Source organism: Aotus nancymaae, unplaced genomic scaffold (assembly GCF_030222135.1).
Source record: "Aotus nancymaae isolate 86718 unplaced genomic scaffold, 86718_ANA_hifiasm-v0.15.2.pri h1tg000108l, whole genome shotgun sequence".
In the NCBI taxonomy this organism is placed as follows: Eukaryota; Metazoa; Chordata; class Mammalia; order Primates; family Aotidae; genus Aotus; species Aotus nancymaae.
The window spans coordinates 14,886,522-14,911,561 of record NW_026988523.1 but is presented as its reverse complement, the minus strand read 5'-3'; the positions used below and the strand labels follow the sequence as shown (position 1 = coordinate 14,911,561).

Sequence of the window (25,040 nt, the reverse complement as noted above, 5' to 3'; positions counted from 1 at the left end):
GGTACCTAGTTTAAGAAAAGAATCTGAAATGAATTCATACTAAGATAAAAATGACTGACAGCCTAAATTGTTACGTCTTCAGGGGAATTTGGAGTTCGGTAGGAAATAATGTACTCCCACATTGATTTTAAGAGTTACCCCATGGGTGGCCGGGCATGGTGGCTCATGCCTGTAATCCCAACACTTTGGGAGACTGAGGTGGGTGGATCACCTGAGATCAAGAGTTTGAGACCAGCCTGGCCAACATGGCAAAACCCTGTCTCTAATAAAAATACAAAAATTAGCTGGGTGTGGTGGTGGGCACCTGTAGTCCCAGCTACTTAGGAGGCCGAGGCATGAGAATCACTTGAACCCAGGAGGTGGAAGTTGCAGTGAGCCGAGATCATGCCACTCCACTCCAGGCTGGGCAACAAGAGTGAGACTCTGTCTCAAAAAAAAAAGAATAAAAGAGTTAGTTCATGGATGAGGAAGGCATTCTGGGAGCATTAGGTCTTCTTCTACCTGGGTGGCTAATTACCTGCTCTATTCTGGTCTTCAAAGCTCTTTTTAGCTCAGTTTTAGCAGGTGGCATGATCAACAGCACCAGTTGAACAGGGATTGTCGTCCTGACGTATGAGACGTATCTCCAGGCCAGGTGTGGTGGCGCACACCTATAATCCAAGCACTGCGGGAGGCCGAAGTGAGAAGACAGATCACTTGAGCCTAGGAGTCTGAGACCAGCCTGAGTAACATGGTGAAAACCCATCTCTACAAAAAAATACAAGAATTAGCCAGGTGTGGTAGTGCACACCTGTAGTCCCAGCCACTTGGGAGGCTGAGGTGGGAGGATTGCTTGAGCCCAGGAGGCAGAGGCTGCAGAGAGCTGAGATCATGACCGTGCACTTCAGCCTGAGTGACAGAGTGAGAACCTGTCCTCCCCCCCCAAAAAAAACTGTATCTCCAAAATGTTTCTCAGGAATACTGGGGGACAGAATCTGGAACTGAGGAGAGCCTGTTGCTCCGATGTCCTCTGCCCCACACCACTTGCCCCTAAAACTCTTTATTTATAGAAGAAGCTGTTGAACAGGGCTGCTGCTAATTCCCTTGCTGAGTCAGGGGCATGAATGCCATTTCTGGGAATGTAAAATCCATGACAAGAATTGGAAGGAACTGGCAACTCTCGATACGCAGTCTTGTTTAAAATGGAACTTCACCCTGTATATTCCTTGTCTTTTTATTTCTGTTGCCATTTGCTTGTAGATGATGCAGATATTTACTATTATCTTAGTACTGATTCAATGAGTATTATGGCCTTCTCCTTCATGCTCATCCACATCAATGCTGCATGTTCTAGATGAAGTAGCTTTAAAAACAACCCAAAAAACTCTTGGGATTATTTTTATGCTTCAACTTGACTGGACTAAGGGATGCCCAGATAGCTGGTAAAGCATTACTTCTGGGTGTGACTGTGGGGTGTTCTGGCGAGATTAGCAGGAATCTGTAGCCTGAATAAAGATTTCCCTTACTCATGTTGGTGGACAGCATCAACTCCATTGAGGGCCTGAGTAGAATAAAAAGGCAGAGGAAGGGTAAATTTGCTCTCTGCTCCTTAAACCTAGAAGTCCAAATTCAAGTATTCAAGACAGAGCTGAGGCATCTGTCTTCTCCTGCTGTCAGGCATGGGTGCTCCTGGTTCTCAGGCCTTCATACTTGAACTGGGATTCATAGTATTGGCTCCTGATTTTCAGGTCTTTAGGTTTGGACTGGAACTATACCATGGGCTTTCCTGAACTCTTGCTTCCAGACAGCAGAAGGTGGGATGTCTCAGCCTCCATAATCACATGAGCCAATCTCTCATAATAAATCTCTTTTTATATATCTATATGTATGGTATTGGTTCTGTTTCTCTGGAGAATCCTAATGCAACTGTGACATAGAGTAGGAATATACATAATGATATGTGATTTCACAGAATAATACGTACCCTTACTATATATCAAAAACATTGATTGGCCTCTGAAAATGATTTCATAGGTCACGACCTGCAGTAGGAGGCCAGGACCCATGTTCACACCTGGCTTGCGCATCTGTGCACAGATGGGCATGTGTGGTGTGAGTGCCTCTGCTGATGGTGCTGATAGTGACAGTGTTGGGCCTGGGTAAGCCTGGCTGGTGGTGTCTTGTGTGAATTCTTCAGTCATCCCTAACATAAGGCCACCTCCCTGCAATATATCAAGGACAACTTGGGTCCAACGTGGTCTTGCCAGGAGTGGGGGCAGGGAGGGTGGGTTTGCGATTCATACCCAGTGAGTGACACACACATAATTTGCATCACCAAATCCTGGAAATGGCAGGGAGGGAGAGGCTGGGGGAAGGGTTAGTACTGTGGAGCTACACCTTTGTCCCATTCTGCGCATGGGTCCAAGATGGACCCCCCTTACCTGCTTTTCTCCAAGCTGGCACACTTTTCTTCTGTGGAGGACTGAATTTGGGAGGGCTCCTGGCCCTTAAAGGAGAGTGTAATGCAGAGTCCAGGAATAGAGATACACCAAAAGAAAGGCCCGTGACAGGGCCTGCCTGAGAATGGTTTAACTAAGGACAGTGAGAAACGCTGAGTATTTGCTTTCTTCAGTGATGAACTCCTCAACACCTGCAGATGGGCAGTTTCAAGGAGAAACCTCTCCAACCCAATGTCCTGAGCTCGCTAGTACTGGGGAAGTGATTCTGTGGCTACTTTATGCAAACTGAGAAACTTATATTTTATGCAAGTGGAGAAACAGAAAATTGCAGTTATGGTTATTGGAGGAATCACTATTTGTCTGAATTCCATTTAATCAAAAGCTACCTGGGCTCTGTAGATATTTGGAATAAAAACAGTCCTATTTAGGCTTATAGTTAAAGCTATGGTGAAATCTCTATTGCATAAATGTAAAGTCTTTACATATTGCTTCTCTAAAAAGTCAAACTTCTTCAGGTCAGAAACAATCTCATTTCGACTTTATATTTTCTGCAAAACCAAGTGCCATGCTGTACCATTTGTTAATGTTCAATAACTATTTGTTAAATGAATGATAAAATTTGTGGTTTAACTCCTACAAATTTTTATCTCAAATCAGTGTTTCTCAACACTCAGCCTACTCTGCATCACCCCTCCCTGACTTCCCAGTCGATGTGTGTTGAGGGAATGCAAACAAAATGTAATTAGGAAGGCGAATCTAGTTTGAAATGCACTTGTGTAAACAAATGTAGGCCAAAGGCAAATTTAAATGATTTTCAAAATTGCCTGTGGTTATTATCCATGACCCTGTGCTGGCCCAATTTTTACAGATAATCAGGTTATAGCTGATATTGGTTCTGGATTTTCACTTTAGAATAGAAGTAGAAGGTGAAAAGGTGCTGTGAGCTTGGATTAGGACAAAATAAAGCCACAAAACCACTCAAGGTGTGGTGAATTGAAGACACAAAAACAAAAGGAGATTATTTTTCTTAGCCGAGGTCTATGTAGATGTACCTTTCGGCCACTCCCTCACAAGCTCTAATTCCATTTGCTGTCTCATCAGGTTCGTTCAGGATTTGAGAGTGGTAGGTAGGCTTTGTGGGTCAGAGCAGTTCGTTATTTAGATTAGGGTAATCTCATCTTGAGATAACACAATTTTCCCAGCTCCCAGGGAAGGTTCTGGTTTGCAGCCTTGCCACCACATGAGCATCTCTCTCAGAAATTTCGGTTGCAGGAGAAAATGCCCCTTTCCCTTCAGAAGGCATAGGCAGGGAATTTGTAGAGGGTAAGGAATCTTTGCAAAATTTAGGTCAGGGCACTGGCTTGGAATTGTTTACTCAGATAGGACTGTCTAGAACTTTACCTTGTCCAGCATTGCAAAGTGCGTGGTACATAATAGGTACTCAAAAATGGGTAAATAAATGAATGGGTGAGTGCTTGAATGAACTTACTGGAAATAATCCAAACGTTCCTTTTCTGCCCCTTTATCGTTGCCTATACATTATAATGATCCACTGCACCCTCCTTTAGAGAGGTGACTTACTGGCCATATATTTGCAGTTAGATGGACTGTGAATGTACATACGGTAGGTGAACACCTATTTGGTCTAAATAAAGGGCAAAACTTTTTATCTCTCTCAAAATACTGAGTCATCTCTCAGTGATCTGTGAGTTTGACCTGGCCTGAAATTTCCATTGTTATTATCACTTAGTGGTTAGATAACAATGTTGAAGAATTGAATTTCTTTAGGAAATCATGGATACATGTAATATCTGATTAGGAAATCACTGATGATATAAATGTTTTACTTAGAATTGGATCTTTAGCTGTATTAGTTTATTATTTGGCTGATTGATCCCTTTGTCAACAAATGTATGACACAACAAGTATTTTTTTTTTAATTATAATTTCAAGTTTTATTTTGTTTTTATGTGTAGATTCGTTACTTGGGTATATTGCATGATGCTGGGTTTTGGGTGTGACTGATCCTGTCACTCAGGTACTGAGCATAGTACCCAATAGTACTATGCCCTTGCCCCCTCACTTCCTCCCTACTCTAGTCGTCTTTTTGTTTGTTGCCATCTTTATGTCTCTGAGTACCCAATGTTTAGCTGCCGCTTATAAGTGAGAACATGTGGTATGTGGTTTTCTGTTCCTGTGTTAATTTGCTTAGGATAATGGCCTCCTGCTGCATCCATGTTGCTGCAAAGGACATGATTTTGTTCTTTTTTTATGGCTACATAGTATTCCATGGTGTATATGTACCACATTTTCTTTATCCAACCCAACATTGATGGGTGCCTGGGTTGATTCCATGTCTTTGCTACTGTGAATAGCACAATGTCTTTGTAGAAGAATGACTTATTTTCCTTTAGGTATATACCTATGTTACAGTGAACCCCAAGTTTCTCTTCAAAGAATCATTATGTCAGTATGTTCAACTCTCTTATTCTGCAATTCTCTATTTTAAAGGTTAACTTCCTTGTAATTCTAGTAAACAACCTTCTCTACTGGTTCTAATCAGTAGTTTACATCTGCTCCACCCTCCCCACTGGGCTCCATCCTGACTCATCCTGGTCACCTGATCAACCTTGGCTGCCTACTCTGACATGCCTGTAACCGTCCTTCCTGCCAAAACACCCAGCCTGCCACTCCAGCTTGGACCCCTGCTCCTTTTAAAATAACCAATCAGGATTAGTCTAGCTTGTGCAGTCTAACCCTAGCCAATAGGGGATGACACAGCAGCAGAGACGCACCCCCCTTCAGGCATAAGTATCCCTTCCCTCCTTGTCCAAGCATGTGGCGGCCATCATTGCTCTCTCCGTGAGCACCACACCCTTTGATAGAAGTAAACTGCTTTGCTGAGAGGACATGTCTTTGAGTGCTATTTCTTCTGTGGCATCGAAATTTTACTTATAACACCTAGTAATGGGATTGCTGGGTCAGATGGCAGATCTGTTTTAAGTTCTTTGAGAAATCTCCAAACTGCTTTCCACAGTGGCTGAACTCCTTTACATTCCCACCAATAGTGTAAGGGTTACTTTTTCTCTGCAGCCTCACCAGCATCTGTGGTTTTTTTAACTTTCTAATAGTAGCCGTTCTGACTGGTGTGAGATGCTGTTTCATTTGGTTTTGATTTACATTTCTCTGATGATTAGTGATGGGGAGTGTTTTTTCATGTAAAATGAATAGTGTAAAAGTAGAGAACCCCAGCGGTGAAGGGAAATCCAAGGGTAGATGGCAGCTCAAGAATTTCAGCTCAAAGTTGACTGAGTCACTAAGGAGGATTCCTTTGCCTCTGCCTATTTAGATGGGGGTCTGACTTCCTTTGTGAATAGCATTCAGTTTTCCAGGCTTCTGGATACGGGGCTGCATCTAAAGAGTAACCTTAAGACCAAGTCTATAATCTTAGCTTCTCCCAGTAGTGCTTACCTCAGATGTAAGTGCTGTAAGAACCTCCTTTATGGTACTCCTTAAGAGACAAAAAGTTGCATTTAAGGGACAAAAAGTTACATTTGTCTCAAAGGAAAGCTGGACATGGATATAACTCAAGGGAGCTGATAAGTCTGCTCTGCCTTTTCCTCTGAGTCATCTGTCAGTGATCTGTGCCTTTGACCTGGCCTGAAATTCCCATTGCTATTATCACTTAGGGGTTTGATAACAATATTGAAAACTTGAATTTCTTTAGGAAGTCATGGATAAATGTAATACCTGCTTAGGAAGTCACAGAAGTCACAGAAGGCTTGCTGCCTGATGAAGTTTCCTAAAACGCTGCTTTATGATGTCGTAATTCTGCTCAAAGACATGCAATGGTTGGTTATTGTCCATCAACTCAAAACCCCACTATTCCACCCCATGCCAGTAATTTCACTAATTTGCCTCATTTGGGACACAGCTACACATAGGTGAGGAAGAGGGCCTAAATGTCACATTTGACACATTTAACACATTCTCAAGAAAACATGGCAAACACGTTTTGAGTAAATTTATATGATGAATTTGTTACAATGATTCATCATATATGTAGCTCATTCATTACAACTGGGAAGTTTAGAATATTGGACTGGGATTTGGAAAACTTGCACTTGAATCCCAGTTCTGCTATGTTACATATGATAAATCCTTAAATAATTACTTTTTGCTGGTGTCTCAGTTGTAGTCCACCGGACTATCATGATGGTCAAATTAGATGATGTGAGAGTGTTTTTGAATCCAAAGCTTCAAATTCAAAGCACTTTGAAATATGAAATTTCACGAGTTAACAAAAATTAGACATTGCATTTATTTTTAAGTGCTGTTCGGTTTTGTGTACTTAGTAGAATGAGAACTCTAACAAAAAGCATTCGGTCTTCCTAAGACACTCATGACTTCCAGCAGTTCTGCCAGCTCCTGAAAGTGATGGGAATTTGAAGACAGAAGATGCGCCTTGTGTCTTCTGCAGCCAGAGGCAGCCCGAGGCTGAACCTCGGGTGTCTCTTGCAATACCACCTGCACTGGCACCTCCTTTCTCTTGAAAGAGAAACCAGGAAGAGCAATGCTCCTGGTGACATTTTCGGGAAGGAATGCTGAGGTGTCGGATTGGTGCGCTTATTGAAACATACAGGGACAAAGTAACACACTGCAGACTGGCATGGGTGTCGGGGGAATGTTTTAGGGGGCATGTTGGGGTGAGGGGTTACACCTGCTTCCTTCCATTTTCTAGGGCACATGGTTTCAGCTGCTGCCCAGCAACAGCATTTTCATAAAAGCCTTCGAGAGTAGCTTTGAAAATGTGTCAGCCAATAACGGAGCAGGACCCGGCCTAACCGCCGAGGGATCTCCCTCCCCCTCGCGGGAGCCGGAGAATTGGGAAGGAACAGATGGAGGCAGTCCTCGGTGGGGCTCTGGGGCCATCGTTACGCACTCGGACTCAGAACCTGAGACCCAGGCGGGCTCTTCACGGGCTTCGCCCTGGGTCCAGAGCTCGGGAAGGAGTCGTGTGAGCCCCTCTGCCGTCTCCTGTGGGGTGCGAGGTGCCGGATCTTATCAGGGCAGGCACCCTGTGAGACTGCGCCCTCCTGTTAAATTTGCTGTGAGCTCCTGTGTCATTAATCAAGCAGCTGAACCGAGCTGGTACTGCTGGAGCGCGACATTCATTATAGTCCCCGAGGGATCTCTTTCTGCAGATCCCAGAACTTTTGGCTACGGGAATAGAGATATCCGTCCTGCCGGGAAGGCCCCAGGCCTGTAGCACATTGCAGGCCACTCAGGAGGTTTCCCTGCATCCCTCCCCGGAATTTGAAAACCCCATTGCAATCCCTAGGGTTCTGTGAATCCCCTCGGATTCTTAAGGTCCCTGCAGCTACAAGGGAGGCTTTGGGGAGCCACAGCACAGGGAGAAGAGCCTCCAACAGGGATCTGTGTGGTTTCTGAGGATACAGCCATACAGCACGTGTCTAGCCTGTTTTGCAAAATGTTTTTTACTTTCCCTGTGGCATTTTTTACTTTCCCTCTAGTCTGTTTTGCAAAATGTTTTTTACAATCCCTGGGGGCCGAGAGTTAGAAAATGCCTTGGGCCTGATTTCCTTGGCCCCCTGCCAGTGAGGCCTGGGCCCTGGGAACTAATCTTTGCTCCTGGGAAGCTGGGAGGAGCTGCTTGTCTGCAGATACCACCTCCTCCTCTCTACACTCCAGCCCCTTCCACATACACCCTGAAAGCTCCTTCTTTGATTTCTAAATACCAAGCCAGGCGAGAGACACCCATTCAGCCTTGACTCCCTTTCAATGTCTTCAATTCCAAATGGAATAAATAAAATGAATGAAGGCCTGCCTCTGTGGTGATGTGAAAACCCCTCTGGCCCAGGGAAGGAGGCGCGCAGCGTGCGTGCTGCGGGGTGATGAAAGTATAGCAGCGGGAGAGGCGGCTTTTAATAAGAAAAGATGAATCAAAATGCGCAAGTCATAACTTCCTCTATGCAGTCACCTATCTTCTGCCTTAACCTTTTCAGAATCATAAAAAACAGCCGAATTTCTTCCAAATAAAACAGTTTTATGTCTCTCTGGGCTCTATTTGTCAGACATACAATAAGTCTCTGAGCACTTACACAGGCATGCTGAATATATGTAACTCCACATTCATTACAGAGACGTGTGTGCACACAGTTACACACACGTTGCTCTAATCCCCCTTGGTCTAATTTAGGCAGTGAATTCTGTGCTTACAAAGTAAGAATTATTTCAAGGTTAGACAAAGTGATGATAAGCGCCTGACTCTAGCTGGGGCGACTCTGCCCTTTTCTTAGGACTGGTGGAATTTTGAACACCAAAAAAGGAATATGCTCAATAGCAAATTCACTCTCATCATAATAATATTTCTGATTTTTTTACCCATAAAAAAAGCAAACATCTTGAGGAAAGGGCTATGTGGCTTTAATCTTAGGGGGAAAATAAGAATCAAGGAGGGACTTAAGGTTGCTTCTAGGACTTTAAGGAATTAGATTTGGCTTTCTAGAGAAAGGAGATTCTTCTCCTCTCAGGGAATTTCAAGTAGAAGGCAATAATAATCAATTAATTCATATTTCTCTGTGGCAGATATTATTGTAAGTGTACAAATATCAGCTGGGTGCGATGGCTCACGCCTGTAATCCCAGCACTTTGGGAGGCTGAGGCAGGTGGATCACTGAGGTCAGGAGATCGAGACCATCCTGGCCAACATGGTGAAACCCCGTCTCTACTAAAAATACAAAAATTAGCTTGGTGTGGTGGCACACGCCTGTAGTCCCAGCTACTCAGGAGGCTGAGGCAGGAGAATCCCTTGCACCAGGGAGTCAGAGGTTGCAGTGAGCCAAGATCACGCCACTGCACTGCAGCCTGAAGACAGAGCGAGACTCTGTCTAAAAAAAAAAATCAACTGATTATTGACCCCTGTTCTACAGATGCAGAAACTGAGGCACAGTAGGGTTGTTACTTGCCTAAAGTCACCCCACTTTAAAATGGTAGAGCTGGGATTTAAACCAAGGCAGTCTGGCTCTAGAGCCTGCCTGCTTAACTACTGTGATGGACACAATAAAAGAAACCAACCACGTGAAACAAGTTAAGCAACGACCAGATGATACCAGCTCCTTACAGAAACTCCATCGGCCGGTTTGTGAATTTTACATGGCTTTGGCTTCTTTCTTCTCCTAGCCCTTGTGCCAGTGGGTAGCAGGGGAAGGAGAGAAACAGGGGAGTTCACATCTGTTCCCTTTCAATAATCATCATTCTAGAAAAAGTCAAGGGAGGACAATGATCACCTGTTTGTGTCGTCCTGCCTGGTATTGCTAGTATTCCCTCTAAGTCCCTGGAGACATCAACACACTGGAGCTTTTGGAAACCCTGCCAGTTGTCATGGCCTTACTTTTCTCCTGCTTCAGTTTAAATCATTCTAGTAAGCACTCAGTTGGCATTTGCAATGAAGAGTGGTGGCCCACCACAGTTACAAGATTCTATCGATTGGAAGATGAATTATGTTTTTAATTCAGCTTTATTTTTTCAGAAGGATTGTCTGGGGTGAGGGATAGTTACCAACCTTACCACATTATAGATACACACTGATTATAAGACATCTCAGGTTTAGAAATGTGAAAAAAAAGTGCTTTAGAATTGAGAAAATATGGTATTTTATTTCTGTCTTTCAATAAGGATTCAGCCTTGTTACGGTAGCATCTTGTAAGGGTTCTTCTTATGTGGTCTGCCCTCTCTGGGTATCAGAATTTTGATTACAGTTGTCAGCTGGAGTTCAGCCTGGTTCAGGTATCTATTTTTAACAATAGCTGAAGGGGTTCTTTTTTTCAAGACAAGAGAAAGATTACTTAAGAATAAGGGAACTGATTCATGGATGGGGTCTGAGTTTCATTCTTGTCAGTAAGGGGCTGGCTTCAGGGGGTGCCCCCTAAGGGGTGAAAATTGAGTGGGGATTCTCACCTGAGGTAGCAGGTTTGGAAAAGTCAGAGACATGAGCCAGGTCTAGTATCAACAGGAAGAATCAGGAGTTTCAAACTCTAGAAATAAATTCAGGTACCAAGATTGTGGTAGATTCAGCATAAAAATGGCTCCAATTCTCTACCTCTCCCTATATCCATGTCTTTATAACATGACTGCAGCTTTTCTCATCAAGATGTGGAGTTTCTCTACCTCTTGAGTCTGGGCTGGCTTTATGGCGTGGGCTGGCCAGTAAAATGTGGCAGAGTGAGTGAGGTGGCGCTGGATCCAAACCCGGGCTTGAACATGTCTTTGCACTTCTGTTTCTCTTGGGACTCCTATTTCTGCCATAAAAATGGAAAAGCTTGCTTAGCCAGACAGATAATGAGAAATTTTAGATTTTTTTTTTTAAATTCTGTGAAAAACATCATTGGCAGTTTGATAGGTATAGCATTGAATCTGTAAATAGCTTTCAGCAGTATGGCTATTTTAACAACATCGATTCTTCCTATCCATGAGCATGGAATGTTTTTCTATTTGTTTGTGTCATCTATGATTTCTTTCAGCAGTATTTTGTAATTCCTACTGTAGAGTCCTTTCACCTCCCTGGTAGTTATATTCCTTTATGGCTATTGTAAATGGGATTGCATTATTGATTTGGCTCTCAGCTTGGACATTATTGGTGTATAGAAATGCTACCAATTGCCAGGCTTGGTGGCTCATGCCTGTAATCCCAGCACTCTAGGAGGCCAAGGTGGGTGAATCACGAGGTCAGGAGTTTGAGACTAGCCTGACCCACATGATGAAACCCCATTTCTACTAAAAATACAAAATTTAGCCTGGCATGGTGGCACACACCTGTAATCCCAAGCTACTCAGGAGGCTGAGGCAGGAGAATTGCTTGAACCTGGGAGATGGAGATTGCAGTGAGCCAAGCTTGCATCACTGCACTCCAGCCTGGTGATGGAGTGAGAGTCCATCTCAAAAAAAAAAAAAAATGCTACTAATTTTCATATATTGGCTTTGTATCTTGAAACTTTGCTGAAGTCATTTATTAGATTTAGGAGTCTTTGGGCAGAGACTGGGGTTTTCTAGTTATAGTATCATATCGTCTGTGAAGAGAGAGAGTTTGATTTCCTTTATTCCTATTTGGATGCCTTTTATTTCTTTCTCTTGCCTGATTGCTCTGGCTAGGACTTCCAGTACTATGATGGGTAGGAGTGGTAAGAGTGGCATTGTTTTGTTCCGGCTTTCAAGGGGAATGCTTCCAGCTTTTGCCCATTCAGTATGATGTTGGCTGTGGGTCTGTCATAGATGGCTCTAATTATTTTGAGATATGCACTTTTGATGCCTGGTTTGTTGAACAATTTTTTTTTTAACATGAGGGGATGCTGAATTTTATTGAAAGCATTTCCTGAATCTATCGAGATAATCATGTGGTTTTTGATTTTAGTTTTCTTTATGTGATGGTTCATATTTATTGACTTGCATATGTTACACCAACCTTGAATCCCAAGAATAAAGCCTACTCAACCATTGTGGAGTAGCTTTTTGACATGCTGCCGGATTCAATTTCTCACAAGTAAATTTTCTAATTCAGACCAGATGTCGTTCAGTTGCCTTTGTCAGTTTTGCTCTTTGGTACTAGAAATGAAGTTGGGAGAGGTAAATTAAAAATAGTTGATGTTCAAGGAAGAGAGCTAAAACTTGGGCTACTCCATGATGTATCATGAGCTTTTGCTGTGTAACAAAATATTCTAAAACTTAGTGGTTTAAAATAACAACCATTTATTAGGTCATAATTCTGTGAGTCAGTTGGGCTATTCTAGTTTGGAGCTGGTTTAGCTAATCTTGGCTGGGCTCACTCTTATATCAACAGTCATTTGGTGGATTAACTGGTGGCTAGATTATCCAATATGATCTCACTCCCTTGTCTGACAGCAGACTGGCTGTGGGTTGGTACAATAGAGGGGACTGGTCAAATGTTTTCATTCATGCTGTAAGTTAGTGCAGGGTTCCTCATGAAGAAGCTGCCGTATTCCGAGTGGCAAGAAAAAGCAAGCCCCAATTTGTGCTTTTCAAGTCTACTTGCATCCTGTTTGCTATTGTCCTGTAGGCCAAAGCAAGTTATGTAGCTAAACCTAGAGTCAGGGTGGGAGAGAGTGCCATGGCATGGATAGAGAGCTGTGAACAAATGAAGGGCCACCACTTCAACAATCTACCACAGCTGTTGATAATACCCTAGTAATGGTTTTGTCAAATCACGAGGTGCCTTTTATCCAAACCGCATAACAATTTATTTCAGATGAGGCCAGAAGTATAAATGAAGCACAGAATTGTAGAATTGTAGGGTTGGAAACAAATTTATAGATGACCTCGTCTAGCCCTGTCATTTAACAGAAAAGGAAATGGGGACCCAAAGAATTTAAATGACTTGCCCAAAGGGACAGAGCTAGGTACTGACAAATATTTTAAACATCTATTCGTATATGCTAAGAATTTAATAACCTAGGGTGAGAGGTAAAACTCCATTTCATCACTGATATTTGAAAACCTGGGATAAGGTGAGGATAGCAGAGTGAAACAAGACAGATTTAGTCACTGCCTTCATAGAGCTTATGGTCTAGCCAGGTGACACAGACGAGAAAATGGGTAATTAAAAAGTAGTGTGCCATTGTTGTACCAGAGAAGTACAGGAAGTCATGAGATGTCAGGGTGCCATGAATTGAAGGGACACCAACTATTTGTTGTCAAGGCTTTTTGCACACAAACTTATTGATTCTCTTTACAGCCCTATGAGACAAGTATGATGAGTATCCCTCTTTTCTAGTAAAAGACCCTGTGACATAGAGAGGCTAAGTGACTTGCTCAAGATCACAGAACTGGTAAGTGGTTGAGCTGGGATTTGTCCTCAGAGTCCCTCTCTGACCCCAGAGATCATTCTTATCTTCTGCCTATGGAAATGGAATAAGAAGAATGAATGGAGTTCAAGGATTATTCAGACAGGATGACCAGGCCGAAAACAGGATCTCGAGACAGATATTTTAAATTCTATTCCCTAGAAGTGACCTTTTAAGATATCCTTAAGATTTAAACTCTGTGAGGGATGAGTGTCAGTATGTGTGTGTGTGCACGTGCTCACATGCTGTCCTGTGCCCATCTGTGCCCAAGTCTAGGGAGAGTTGAACTTTCATGGCTCTCTATATAAATTGTTCCATATGGTGGAGTTCAGCAGCTTCCTTTGTTCCTTTGACCATTAACTATATCTATATCTATATCTATATCCATCCATCCATCCCGTTTTCTGTCTACCTGGAATCTGCTGACTCCTTCCTACCCTCAGACTGGGTGATTTTGATCGTGTTTCTGCTGTCCATTTACTTTCTTTCCTTCTGTTAGTGGGCTCTGCATTCTCATCACCAGAGGCTCTCTTCTCTTGCCAGGGGAGGTGGCCCCTCTCTACTTTTCTCCTCCTATACCTTAGGCTTTAGTTGTGTTCTCTGTGACAGATAATACTGTATGGGAGAGCAAAGAAAGACCTCCTCAACAGTAGCTAATCAATTAGAGAGAGAAAGCTATTTTGCTGGAAGTAAGATATGCTGGGGAAGGAAAGGGATCCTAATAAATTATTTAAGACTGAGCTCAGACATTCACTTGTGGGGTGTGTGTGTGTGTGCGCATGTGTGTGTGCGAGTGAGTGAGAGAGACAGAGACAGAGAGAGAGAGAGAGAGAGAGAGAGAGAGAGAGAGAGAGAGAGAGACAAAGAGGTCCTATGTTGTAAGGGAGAGATTTGGGTCTTACATTTCACTAAAAGGCAAAGGCCATCTAATTTCTGATTTTGGTTTTCAACAGTCTTCTACATCTCCACACTATTTTTGCTTTTTGCTCCTGTTGAAATGCAAGACATGTTCTTACTACAACCAAGAACAGCCCCTCTGTGTTAGCTTTCGCTTACTACCGCAACAAATTACCGCAGACACAGTGACTTACACAGCACAGATTTGTTATCTTACAGCTCTGTAGGTTGAAAGTCTGACAGGGGTCTCATTGGGCTAAAATCAGTGTTGCCGGGGCTGCATTTCCTTCTGGAGGCTGGAGGGGAGGATCTGTTTCCCTGCTCATTTGGGTTGCTGCGCTGCATTCAATTCTTTGCGATTACAGAACTGGTGTCCTGTGTCCTTGATGAACTCCAGCTGGGGTGGTCTCCAGCTTCTACTGGCGACTGTATTCCTGGGCTCCTGGCCTTCTTCCTCCATTTTGAAGCCAGCAAACATGGGCTGAGTCCCTCTCATACTTTGAATCTCTCCTTCTTTGGGTATCCTGACTCTCTCTTCTGTCTTCCTCTTCCTCTTTTAAGGACTCATATAATTTGATTGTCTCTGCCTAGATAATCCAGGATAATATTACCATCACTAGGTCTTTAACCTTAACCATATCTGCAAAGTCCCTTTGCCAAATAAGATAACATAGTCACAGGTTCCAAGGATTAGGGTGTGGACATTTTCTGGGGCCATTATGTATCAGATCTTGCCCTTTTTCTTCTTTTCCCTCTTTTTCTTCCTCCCCATTTTTTTCTCCCTTTCAATCTTTCCCAAGGTGGGGCAGGGGACAGAGAGAGAGAGAGAGAGAGAGAGAGAGAGAGACAGAGAGAGAGAGACAGAGAGAGAGAGAGTATGTGTGTGTACTATCTACTAAGTAACAGGCACTGCACAGGGCACTGGCTAAAAAAAGATGAATTAGTTATAGCCTCTGCTCTAAGAGAGCTTACAATTTATTGGGGGAAATCACTTCAGTTGAAAGATAAAAATCAAGACAAGGTGTTAGATGGTATAAGTTTCTTATACATTCAAACTCTTTAATCTCTTCCTTTGAATATTCAAATCTTCTTATTCTAAGAATAAACATTCTAACTAAATATTGGCAAGTGAGTTAATAAAGAGATTTGCACAATGGCAGAAGGTTTCTAAAGCCTTACTTCTATCAGACAATAGAACATAACGTGGTTTAGAAACTATGCAGCTTATCATAAATCAGTGTAAATGTACCATAAACTCCAGTGTGGTCTGAGATGTCTTCCAGTCCCTCTTCACTAAGGAAATGGTGAAGTTCCTTGGCCAGGAATAGGTAAAGAAATGTTTCTGCCTTCTTAAATATGGATTTTTTCTTCTTTATTTCTGTGTTTTCTGTTTGGTTCAGTTGGTTGTGTATCTTCTGTAGGCAACAACTTCTCCCTTTCCCTTCTCAGCCAAACTTCTTAATTCAATTTATTCTAGCAAATATAGAGCTGCTGTTTATGCTGGATACTTACTTGGTGCTGGAGGTACAAAGATGAAGGCGAGTCCCTGTTCTTGAAAGCACACTCCATTTCGGTTGCTTTGACAGCCTAGTCATCCACTCACATTTTGGCATTTGACCTTTTTCCCTTTCATTCCTCTCAAACCTCCCCAACCTGTTTGCTTTGTGTACACCGCTGTGTGCTGAGATATTTCTTCCCTCAGCCCTTGGGCAGTCTGGCAGGGCCCGGGGTTCCATTTACCCTGGTGTTCCATACAAAAATTATTTTCTGTGTGTGCCATAATTTGAAAATCTGAGAAGCAGTACTCTAAGCCAATAGTTGTCAAGTGTAGTACCCAGATCAGCAACATTAGCATCTTTCGGAACTTGTTAGAAATTCAAATTCCTGGAGCCCTCATGCCTGTAGTCCCACCTACTTGGAAGTCTGAGGCCCAAGGATCCCTTAAGAGGCCAGGAGTTTAAGTCCAGCCTGGGCAACATAGTGAGACCCCATCTCTGGGGGGAAAAAAACAAAAAAAAAATGCAAATTCCCAGACCCCACCCTAGGCCTGTTGAATTGGAAACTCTGGGAGTGGGGACCAGAAATCTGTATTTTAAGAAGTTATCTGGAGGATTCTCATGCTCCTTATAGTCTGAGACCTACTGCACTAAGCCACATTCTCCATGGTCACCTATGACTAAAATTCATGTTGCCATTTTCATCTCCGTTCTCACCCACATTAACTTCTCTGCAGTATTTGACTCTTCTCAAAGGCTCATCTTTCCCGGCTCCTGTGACACTTCATTCCTCTGGTCCTCCTACTCTCTCTCTCTGATGATTTTTCTCAGTATCTTTGGTTGGCTCCTCTTTCTCTGTTCCGCCTTTAAATGTAGTCACTTCTCGGAGTCCTGCCCTCAGCCCCTCTTCTCTTGCTATCCTTGAGTGATTCCATTTACTCTTCTCTTCAGGTGAAGACCTCCCACCTCCCACCTCTTTGCTAAGCTCCAATGCTGTATTTCCATCTCCTCTCCATCTTCTGCTCTTCCTCCTAGGTCCCTTAGCCTCAAAAACTAGTTCTCAAATGAGATTGTAGAGTCATTCTCAGCTCCTGCCCATCCCCATGCCCCCAGTTCTGAACTCACCCTGTACCTTCACAGAGGATCACGTCATGCTAATTCAGCCTCCCCAAATCTCTGTACTTTGTCCTTTCCTCTCAAGTCCATTGTCTTTTTTTGGCTCTACCCTCTCTCACCTAGGAATTTATGATAAAGTTAAAAAAATTTTTTTTTTTTTAATTAGATGGAGTCTCGCTCTGTTGCTGGAGTGCAGTGGTTCGATCTTGGCTCACTGCAACCTCCGCCTCTCTGGTTCAAGTGATTCTCCTGCCTCAGCTTCCGGAGTCACTGGGACCACAGGCACCCACCACCATGCCTGGCTAATTTCTTGTATTTTTAGTAGAGACGGGGTTTCACCATGTTAGCCAGGATGGTCTCAATCTCCTGACCTCGTGATCTGCCTACCTTGGCCTCCCAAAGCACTGGGATTACAGGCATGAGCCACCGCACCCAGCCTGTAATAAGTTTTGATGGGCTTCACTTGCCTCCAGTCCCTCTCCACTTAGTATCGTCTTGAAACACAGATCTGATGATAAAAAAATGATTTGATCAACACTTCTTTGTTTAAAGTTTTCTGTTCGCAGTGAACCCTTTGCACTGCATTTGCCACTACGGCAGTCCTATCACACTACTTTCATCTCCTGCTTCCCTAAAAAGAACATTCTCTGTTTCCCAAACAACCAGGTACTTCTAGACTTTGTACAATTACCCAGGCTGTTCCTCAGCCTTGCGTTCTCTAGCCCAGTTGACTCTGCTTGTCGAAATCCACATGTACCTTTCAGGGTGCAAGCTGTGTCCAGAAGATGCCTTGTCTGAGGTGATTTCTCTAACTCCCAGTTGGACTTAATCGCTCTTCCTCTGTGCTCCCCCAGTATTTCTGCCGAGCTCTGTGAGGACTTAACTCACTTCGCCATGCATTGGAGTCAGCTGTTTCTATTTAAATCTCTCTCTCCTCCACTGGATCACCTAAGACATGACAAGGAAGTCTTAGTCGTCACTACATCCCCCACAGCACACAGTAGGTTCCCAAGAGTTGTCTGCTGAATCAGCCTGATTTTGATGAAATGGTGCAGCAGTGAACTGGTGACCTGTCCCCTGAGGGGTCATCTCCTGGGTCAGTGCTTGTCAGGACCTCTGGAGTCAGGCTTGACTGAGAACACCCAGAGTGAAGCAGGGAAGGACAGCTCCCTGGAGACCTGCAGCAGTCTTGTTCTGCACTCCCTCTGCCTCCTGTTCCCTCCCTCCAGAGAAGGCCCTTGCTTGAGAGCGCTCTTCCCGTCATTAGCTGTGCTTGTGGAGAGTCGCCCAGCTGCAGCTTCCTTTGGTCCCCTCTGGCTTCCAGGGTTTGTTGATGTATTTCCCTGTCAGCCACTTTCTCCGACTGTGGTTGTAAATAGAGCTGGTGACTGTAAGCTCCGGGCCTATGCCGTGAACCTGCCTCCCTGCATAGGAGGTCCATGTGAAGGGTCATCTCTGCACTCCAAAGCTGCTCTAGGCACTGGCCCAAGCTGTCTGGGAGATTTTCTCCTGGCTCTCCAAATGGACCTTTACATACAGAAGCATCACATTCTCTCCACCTCCCCCTGATGCTCCCTCTTGCTCCTGTTCTTGGCACCACGACCTCCCGGCCACAGGATAGGCAGGTGGTCAAGGGGACAGTCAGGCTCGTTTGCAGTAGAATGTGACAAAAGACACAGAGCATTTCATGCGTTACACTCTTTCATGTCTTTTTATTTATTTATTTGTGCCTCTTTGAGAAAGTTGGAGCTGTGCTTGATATAAATTGCCTTAGCTATTGCTTAAATCCTAAGCAAAAGTGGCTTTGTTGGTTATGAAAGGAGAGAGAGAGAGAGACCACTTTGAAGCCAGGCCAGGAATCTGGGGCTTTATCTTTCCCCCTTCACCATCTCTCATAAAGCAACCACTTTCACCCTGGAATGATTTTGAGCAAAAGCAGGTTATCCTTTCTCCCACAAGCCAGTCACCCTGCTTCACTTCCTTGTGCCCCAGGTGATCTCCTTCCTCCCTCACGTCCTCCTCTGCCATCCCCTCTGAGCTCTGCCTCTCCCTGAATTCTGGAGAGCCACCAGCCCCTCGGCAGCAGCTGCCCGTCAGCGAGCTGGGAGCGGGAGAACCACGCAGGCAGTGCCATCCTGATGGAGCCTGCGGTCCTCCCCCGACTCTGCGTGGCAGTGCGCATCATCTGTCAGAGTGCCCCTCTCCCCTCCCTCTGCTTCCCCACCCCCTCCCCTGCCGCTCACTTGCTCTTTCCCTTTTCATGAGATGCAGAGCCTGGAGAGGAGCGGAGCCGGCAGGAGCAGTATGTTGCAGCCGCTCTTCTAGGGGCGCTGGGTGAAGTGGGCCACCCTCTGCCACCCTCTCCCAGATGCCAGGAAGAGGTGGCTGACTCTGTCACTCAGGGCCTCACCGAGCCATGCCCAGCTGGGGCCCGCACCAGCCACACCGTCCCAGCTGTGCTGCCCACCGCCAGGCAGGTAAGAGAGGGCAGCTGCTTCCAGCAGGGCTCGAATGGGTCCCTGGGCAGGTCAGCCTGGGCTGTAAGTCTTGCTGAGAGGTGCAGGACACTGCAGGGCAGAAAAGGCTCTGGCCTTCTGTCACTGTTCCTATGTACTCTCTGACTTCTTGGAACCATGAAGCCCGCTACCCCCGCCAGGAGCAAGGGAGTAGAAATATGCCGTTTCTTCCCAGTTAGCAGGTGGTAAGCCTCAAATGTCCTTTTTTATTCTCCATCCTCCTTCCTCAACCCCAACTCCTCAGGTCCCCTAAAACCTGCTTTCTGTTCAAAGGTGATCCCGTTTCTTTCCTCAGCTCTCTTATGGGGGCTCTGAAAATATCGTAGGTTGACATCAGGACGATAGCACTGTCTCTTTATTTTTAGTTTCATTCATGTCTTTTTCTGCTGCTGTTTTAAATGGGTTGCTTGCACAGCAGTCTGGCTGCACACAGCATCTGTTTTGTTTCCAGTCCGTGTGCAGGTCTCTGGTGTTGCTGGTGACTAATGTTGGTGACACATTCCGATGCAGAAGGACTCACAATCACAATGAGTTGGAGGGAGGTTAAAATTGGAGGTCACCAATTTCTAAGCAGTGAGTTGAGGGCACAGTTGCCTCTTATAGGGGCTGAAGAGTCCATGGCATCAGCTAAATGGGTCCTTCTCAGCGCTGTCTAGTTAGTGATTTCTTTTTTTTTGAGCACTAGGAGGATAGTTGCTCTTCTTGTTCTGTGACAGAGTGACTCAATATCAACCTATTGTTCAACTACATACTGAGAACCTGGCTTGCAAGTCTTTGTAGGTCCTGACCTTGGGGTGCTTACAGTCTAATGAAATAATGTAGGAAAGCGTGCCCCATCCTAAAGCTTGGGTTAATTCTGGATTATTTATTCGTATAGATTTGAATAGCTTTAGAGTTTTCCTGGGAAATGGAGGAGGTGCTGGCAGGTGGGAGTGAGATAACTGTATTCCTGAGATCATAGTAGTGCTTAGTTACAGTAAAAAGCTCTGAACATGCAACATGGTATTACGCTGATGATGGGTGTTATTGTTTTGAGAATGAGAGTCCGGTGAGCAATCACTCCAGCAAACTAGTCTTTATTAACTCTTTGCTCTCCACCCATTCTTAGAGCAGGTTTCCTGAAAGAAGTGTGTGTTAGATTGGAAAGTTGATGGGTGAGTGGGGAGTAGAGTATGCAGCGTGGCCCACATCTCACCACGGCCAGGGCAAGGTAAGCCTCCCTTAGGTGTCACATCCTTTTAGCTTTGTCTTTGTTTAAAAAATCTTTTCATATAGTGCCTAACACACAAAGGGATCTGGAAACTTGCTCGTATTCTTTGTCTAGGTGAATGAAATGTGCCAGTTAGGCCAAGGTCTTTCTCCCGTGGATCAGTGAACTGTGACCTGGAGAACACGGTTCCTTAGTCATGACAGCCATGCCACTGCCGCTAGGGGCTCTCAGGGGACAGAGCAAGAGTGTGGATGGACAGCTGAGCCAAACCCTCATCCTTCTGTTAAGAAAACCCCTCCAAGTGTGGATCTCAGCCATGGGTTAGCAGCAGCATGAGCTGAATAGGCAGAGGTGGGGTGGAAAATGTACTAGAGGTCCTGGTTTCAAGTCTTCCTAGGGCCGTTAATGGAATTACCCTGGGCCCTCCACTCAGGGTCACTGAGCATCTTCATCTGTAAGATGGGAGTGGTAACAAGTGCCTGGCTCACTTTCAAAGGAGCATGTGAGGATCAACTAAAAGGAATGATAACTCCCAGTGGTCAAGATGTGCTGAGCAACTTGGCTAGGTTCTTGCCCTACATGATGCTGTTGAGGCTCAAGGAAGGTTAAAAAAAAACTCGATGAAGTTCAGCCAGAGAAGTGAAGGCACCTGTCCGTGTATCATCATCCCCATTTACTCTTGAACAGACTCCTCAGAACCATTAAGCCTGCCACCCTCACCAGGAGCAAGGGTGCAGAAATATGCCTATTCTTTCTAGTTAGCAGGTGCTAAGCCTCAAATGTTCTTTCTGTTCTCCATCTTCCTTCCTCAGTCCCAACTCCAACTTGTGACTTGTGATTATAAGTGACAAAACTCACATTTGTATAGACCAACCCCAACTTGTGACTGTGCTATGTAAATGTAAGTTTTGTTATATATAATGACTTTATGGCTTAGAACAATTTTCCTGAATAGCCTATCCCAGGCTCTCTGTTTTGTGCATTCTGGTTTCTTCTTTGTCCAGACACCTACATTTCTAAAGTTGTTAGACATACTTCCTTGCTTCTCCTCTATGCCTTGGGGTACTTTTCACTGTCTAAGAAACATCAGCATCCTCATCAGAACCTTTGCCAGTATTCTCTGTGTGGAATTTGTCAGTGTTCTCTGTATGGAATTTCCCAAAGCCTTTTGAATTCAGCAATAAAAGGTTCTAGAAGGAAGAGGGTCTCAGAAAAGCTGAGTGGCTTAAGGTAGATTCCTGTCAGGGCCTTGTCTCTCAAGAAAAAGTGTCAGGGAGAATTTGCTCAGCATCTCCGTGCATCAGAGCGCACCCACACAGTCCTTGTCCCTCCTCCCACCCCCAGTACAGACATTACCTTTCACCGGCACATGCCTGAAAGCAAGGCCTCTCACTGAGTGCTCTCAGTTACCAGTTCTCTGAATTTCAGAGCAGACTCCAATGGGAAAACTGTCCCCAGAGTCCCAGACTCCACTCCACTATTCCCTGCTGCTGTTGCTGTGGCTGAACCCAACTCCTGGGTCTGATGGCTGTGGATTCTCCTTGCTGCGTGATTCTAGGTATCTGGGTAGGATGGAGCGGGGAGGGAGGACATGAAAGCCACTGCCTGAAGTCATTGAAAATGGAGGATTAGAAAGAGCTTATTTTATATTCAGAAGAGGAGGGAGACTGCTGAAGCTGCTCTCTGCTCACAGCTGTAGACCCTGATGGCAAACGGTAAAGCTTTTGTTACTGTCTGAGAAGGGGAAGAGATTGATAACCAGCATCCTGGCACTGAGAGATAGGAGGGAGAGCCACGTTTCAGCTGTGGCAGGGTTTCATGCTTACCTTCCAGCTCTGTGGCTCTGAAAGCTATATTCCTCTGCTTCTCTGCCTCTGGCCCTGCTGTCCTGTCCATGCAGCCTCCACACCGCTCCCCATGGGTGTGGGGCTTCTGCCTTCTCTGACTCTGGTGTTCTCCATGTGACTGAATGTTTTCATAAGCTTAAGTGATTTACATCCCATGTTTACTTATATAGTCACTGCATTCTTGCAGTAACACAGGAAGTGGGCCTTGCCTTAGTGATTCTGATGTCAGAGATGAGAAGGCAAGGTCCTAAGCCAAGGAGAGCCTGCCATAAAGGGGCAGAGTTGGAGCTTGAACCCCTGTTGCCGACCCTGGAGCCTGAGGCACTCTGTGACTCTACACTGTCTCTGTTGGCCAGCATCGTACACCAAACATAGTTTCCTCACCTACATGCTGGGGTCTCATGTCAGCTCAACACACATTAACTGAACCTCTTCCTTTGCTACATACTGGAGATGTAGATATGAAAAATACATTTTTTACCTGGGCAATGTACATAGGGAATGTAATGTACCCATGCCTGAGGCCTTGCTTGGCACATAGGAGACACTTACATGTTAGTTGGATGACTAAATGAATGAATGAATAAACACATGCTCCCTGCCCTGGATGAACGTAGGGTCTGGTTAGGAGAAGAGAGTTGCAGGTACCCCCAGCTATGCCAGGTGCTGACATAGAGTAGGTGCCTGGAAGCCGTAAGAACACAGAGGGCACTTCCTGAACTTGGGCGTTCAGGTGACTTTTGGAGAAGTCTTCCTGGAGTGCAGCTTAAGGATGAGCAGGACTCACTCAGATCAAGGACATTCTGGGCAGAGGAAATGAAATAAAGGAGGCCCAAAGACATGGAACCCTGTGATGTGTGCTCAGGGTTGTGAAAAGTGTAGAGTTATTGGGGCCTGAAGCACAAGCCAGGGGAGTGGAGGTGACTCTCAAGGTAGCTAGACCTCGGGGAGTTTGTGTATCAGGATCGTTATTAAGCTGGAACTTTATCCCGAGTCAGAGAGCTTAAAGATTTTGAGGAGAAGGAAATGCAGTCATGTTTGTGACTTAAACAGGTGATTTGGCTGTAGAATGGAGCTGCATTTAAGAAAACAGGCAGTCTCATGGAGACCAGAGACTGTGAGGACATGAACCAGGACCATGAGGACATGTGCCAGAGCAGTGGTAGTGAGGACGGAGGGGAGGAGACAGATCTGAAAACTATGAAAGATTTAATCAGTATGATTTGGTAATTGGTTGTCGACAGGAGATGAGAGAAAGGGAGTTGCCTGTAATTACTTTCCTATTTCTGGCCTGAGTTACTCAGTAGATGGTGGTGCCAGAAACTGAGATCAGCAGTTCCAGAGGAAGCCAAGGTTTGTATGTGTGTGTAGGGGGTGTGGGTGGGGTGGGAGGTGAGCATGGTGAGGGTGGCAGATAAAATGGGCCAAGAAAAGATGGGGATATGGTGCGCCCATTATTTAGATATATTTACCATTGATGGGCCTGTAGGGTATCTGAGGGGTACCTTCAGCAACCCAAGGGCTATCAGAGTCTACATGATTGGGAGAGGAGCTAGAATTGGAGAAAAATATTTAGAAATGGTCAATGTAGCCAATGTAGTTAGGACTATTGGCAAGGATGAGATTGCCCAAGTAGCATGCAAGGTGAGAAGAGCAGGAAGCTAAGATTATAGAGGAAGGAAGATACTAGCATTTATGGGGTGGACAGAGGAGGAGGAGCCAACAAAGGAGAGCAAGGGGAAGGGCAGCCAGGGGAGCGTCGTGTCGGGAAGTCAAGGGAGAGAGATGCGAGAAATGAATGGCCACCATGGCAAAGGCAGCAAAGAGGTTCGTAAAGACAAGTACTGGCACATTTCCACTGGACCTGACAGTCTGGAGGCTGCGTTTCAGGGGAATGGTGGGTGTGGAAGCCAAATGGCAAAGGGGTTAGGAGGGGATAGGAAGTGAGAGAGCAGAGGAGACTCGCAGGCAGTTTTGCCAATAAAAGGAGAAACACCCAGGAGGATTTTTTTTTTTTAAATAAAAGAGATGAAAATTGTTATTGTTGAGTGCAGAAAAACATGGTAGGAGGAGAAAATAAAGATAGAGAGTTCATAAAGCAGAGTCCATGGGAAAGGACAGCCGCGAGGCCACTGGGGGAAAGATTCATCTGGAGTAGACACATCTGAAAGCAGCGGGAAGGAAGTCAGGGTGTGTTTAATGTGGATAGATTAGTAGGGCTTAGGAAGCGAAAAGAGGTCCAGGGATTTCATACCTGAGGCCCCGATGATCTTGATGGGACAGGAGATCGGGTTGTGAGGGTGTGAAGAGTTGTGTGTGTTACACGAGCTGTCTCTCCACTCTACCGTCCTGCCCTTCAGCTGCCTTCACAAAAACTAGCTGGCCACTGGAAAGGTAATTTGTGAAACCTGAGTTCAGTGTTTAAGGCTGTGATCATAATAGGAACCTTATGACAAGGGCTGGGGAGGTGAGCAAACGGGCCATGATTGGTCTCCCTGTCCAGTGTTAACTTTTGGCCCTGGATTCTGCAAGTGTAGATGGGCAGCTCAGCAGTTGGAACAAAGGATGCGGCTGGATTCCACCCAGGAACTCTGAGCTGGAGTCCTGCCTACGCCTCTAAGAAATGTGACCTGGGGCAAAGTC

General features: G+C 45.0%; 1 protein-coding gene across 3 annotated transcripts in view; it reads left to right on the top strand.

The window, feature by feature from the left end:
* RGS8 (regulator of G protein signaling 8) overlaps window positions 1–25,040 on the top strand; it is a 93,003-nt gene that overhangs the window by 32,007 nt on the left and 35,956 nt on the right. Inside the window, exon 1 of one of the 3 annotated variants that reach the window (XM_012444666.3) lies at window positions 19,083–19,301. The exons of 1 other annotated variant lie outside the window; for it this stretch is intronic. The gene's annotated coding sequence lies outside the window, so the exon portion shown is untranslated. Of the gene's footprint in view, window positions 1–19,082; window positions 19,302–23,730; window positions 23,751–25,040 lie in introns of those variants that run through there. One more of the 3 variants, XM_012444672.2, reaches the window with a different exon arrangement.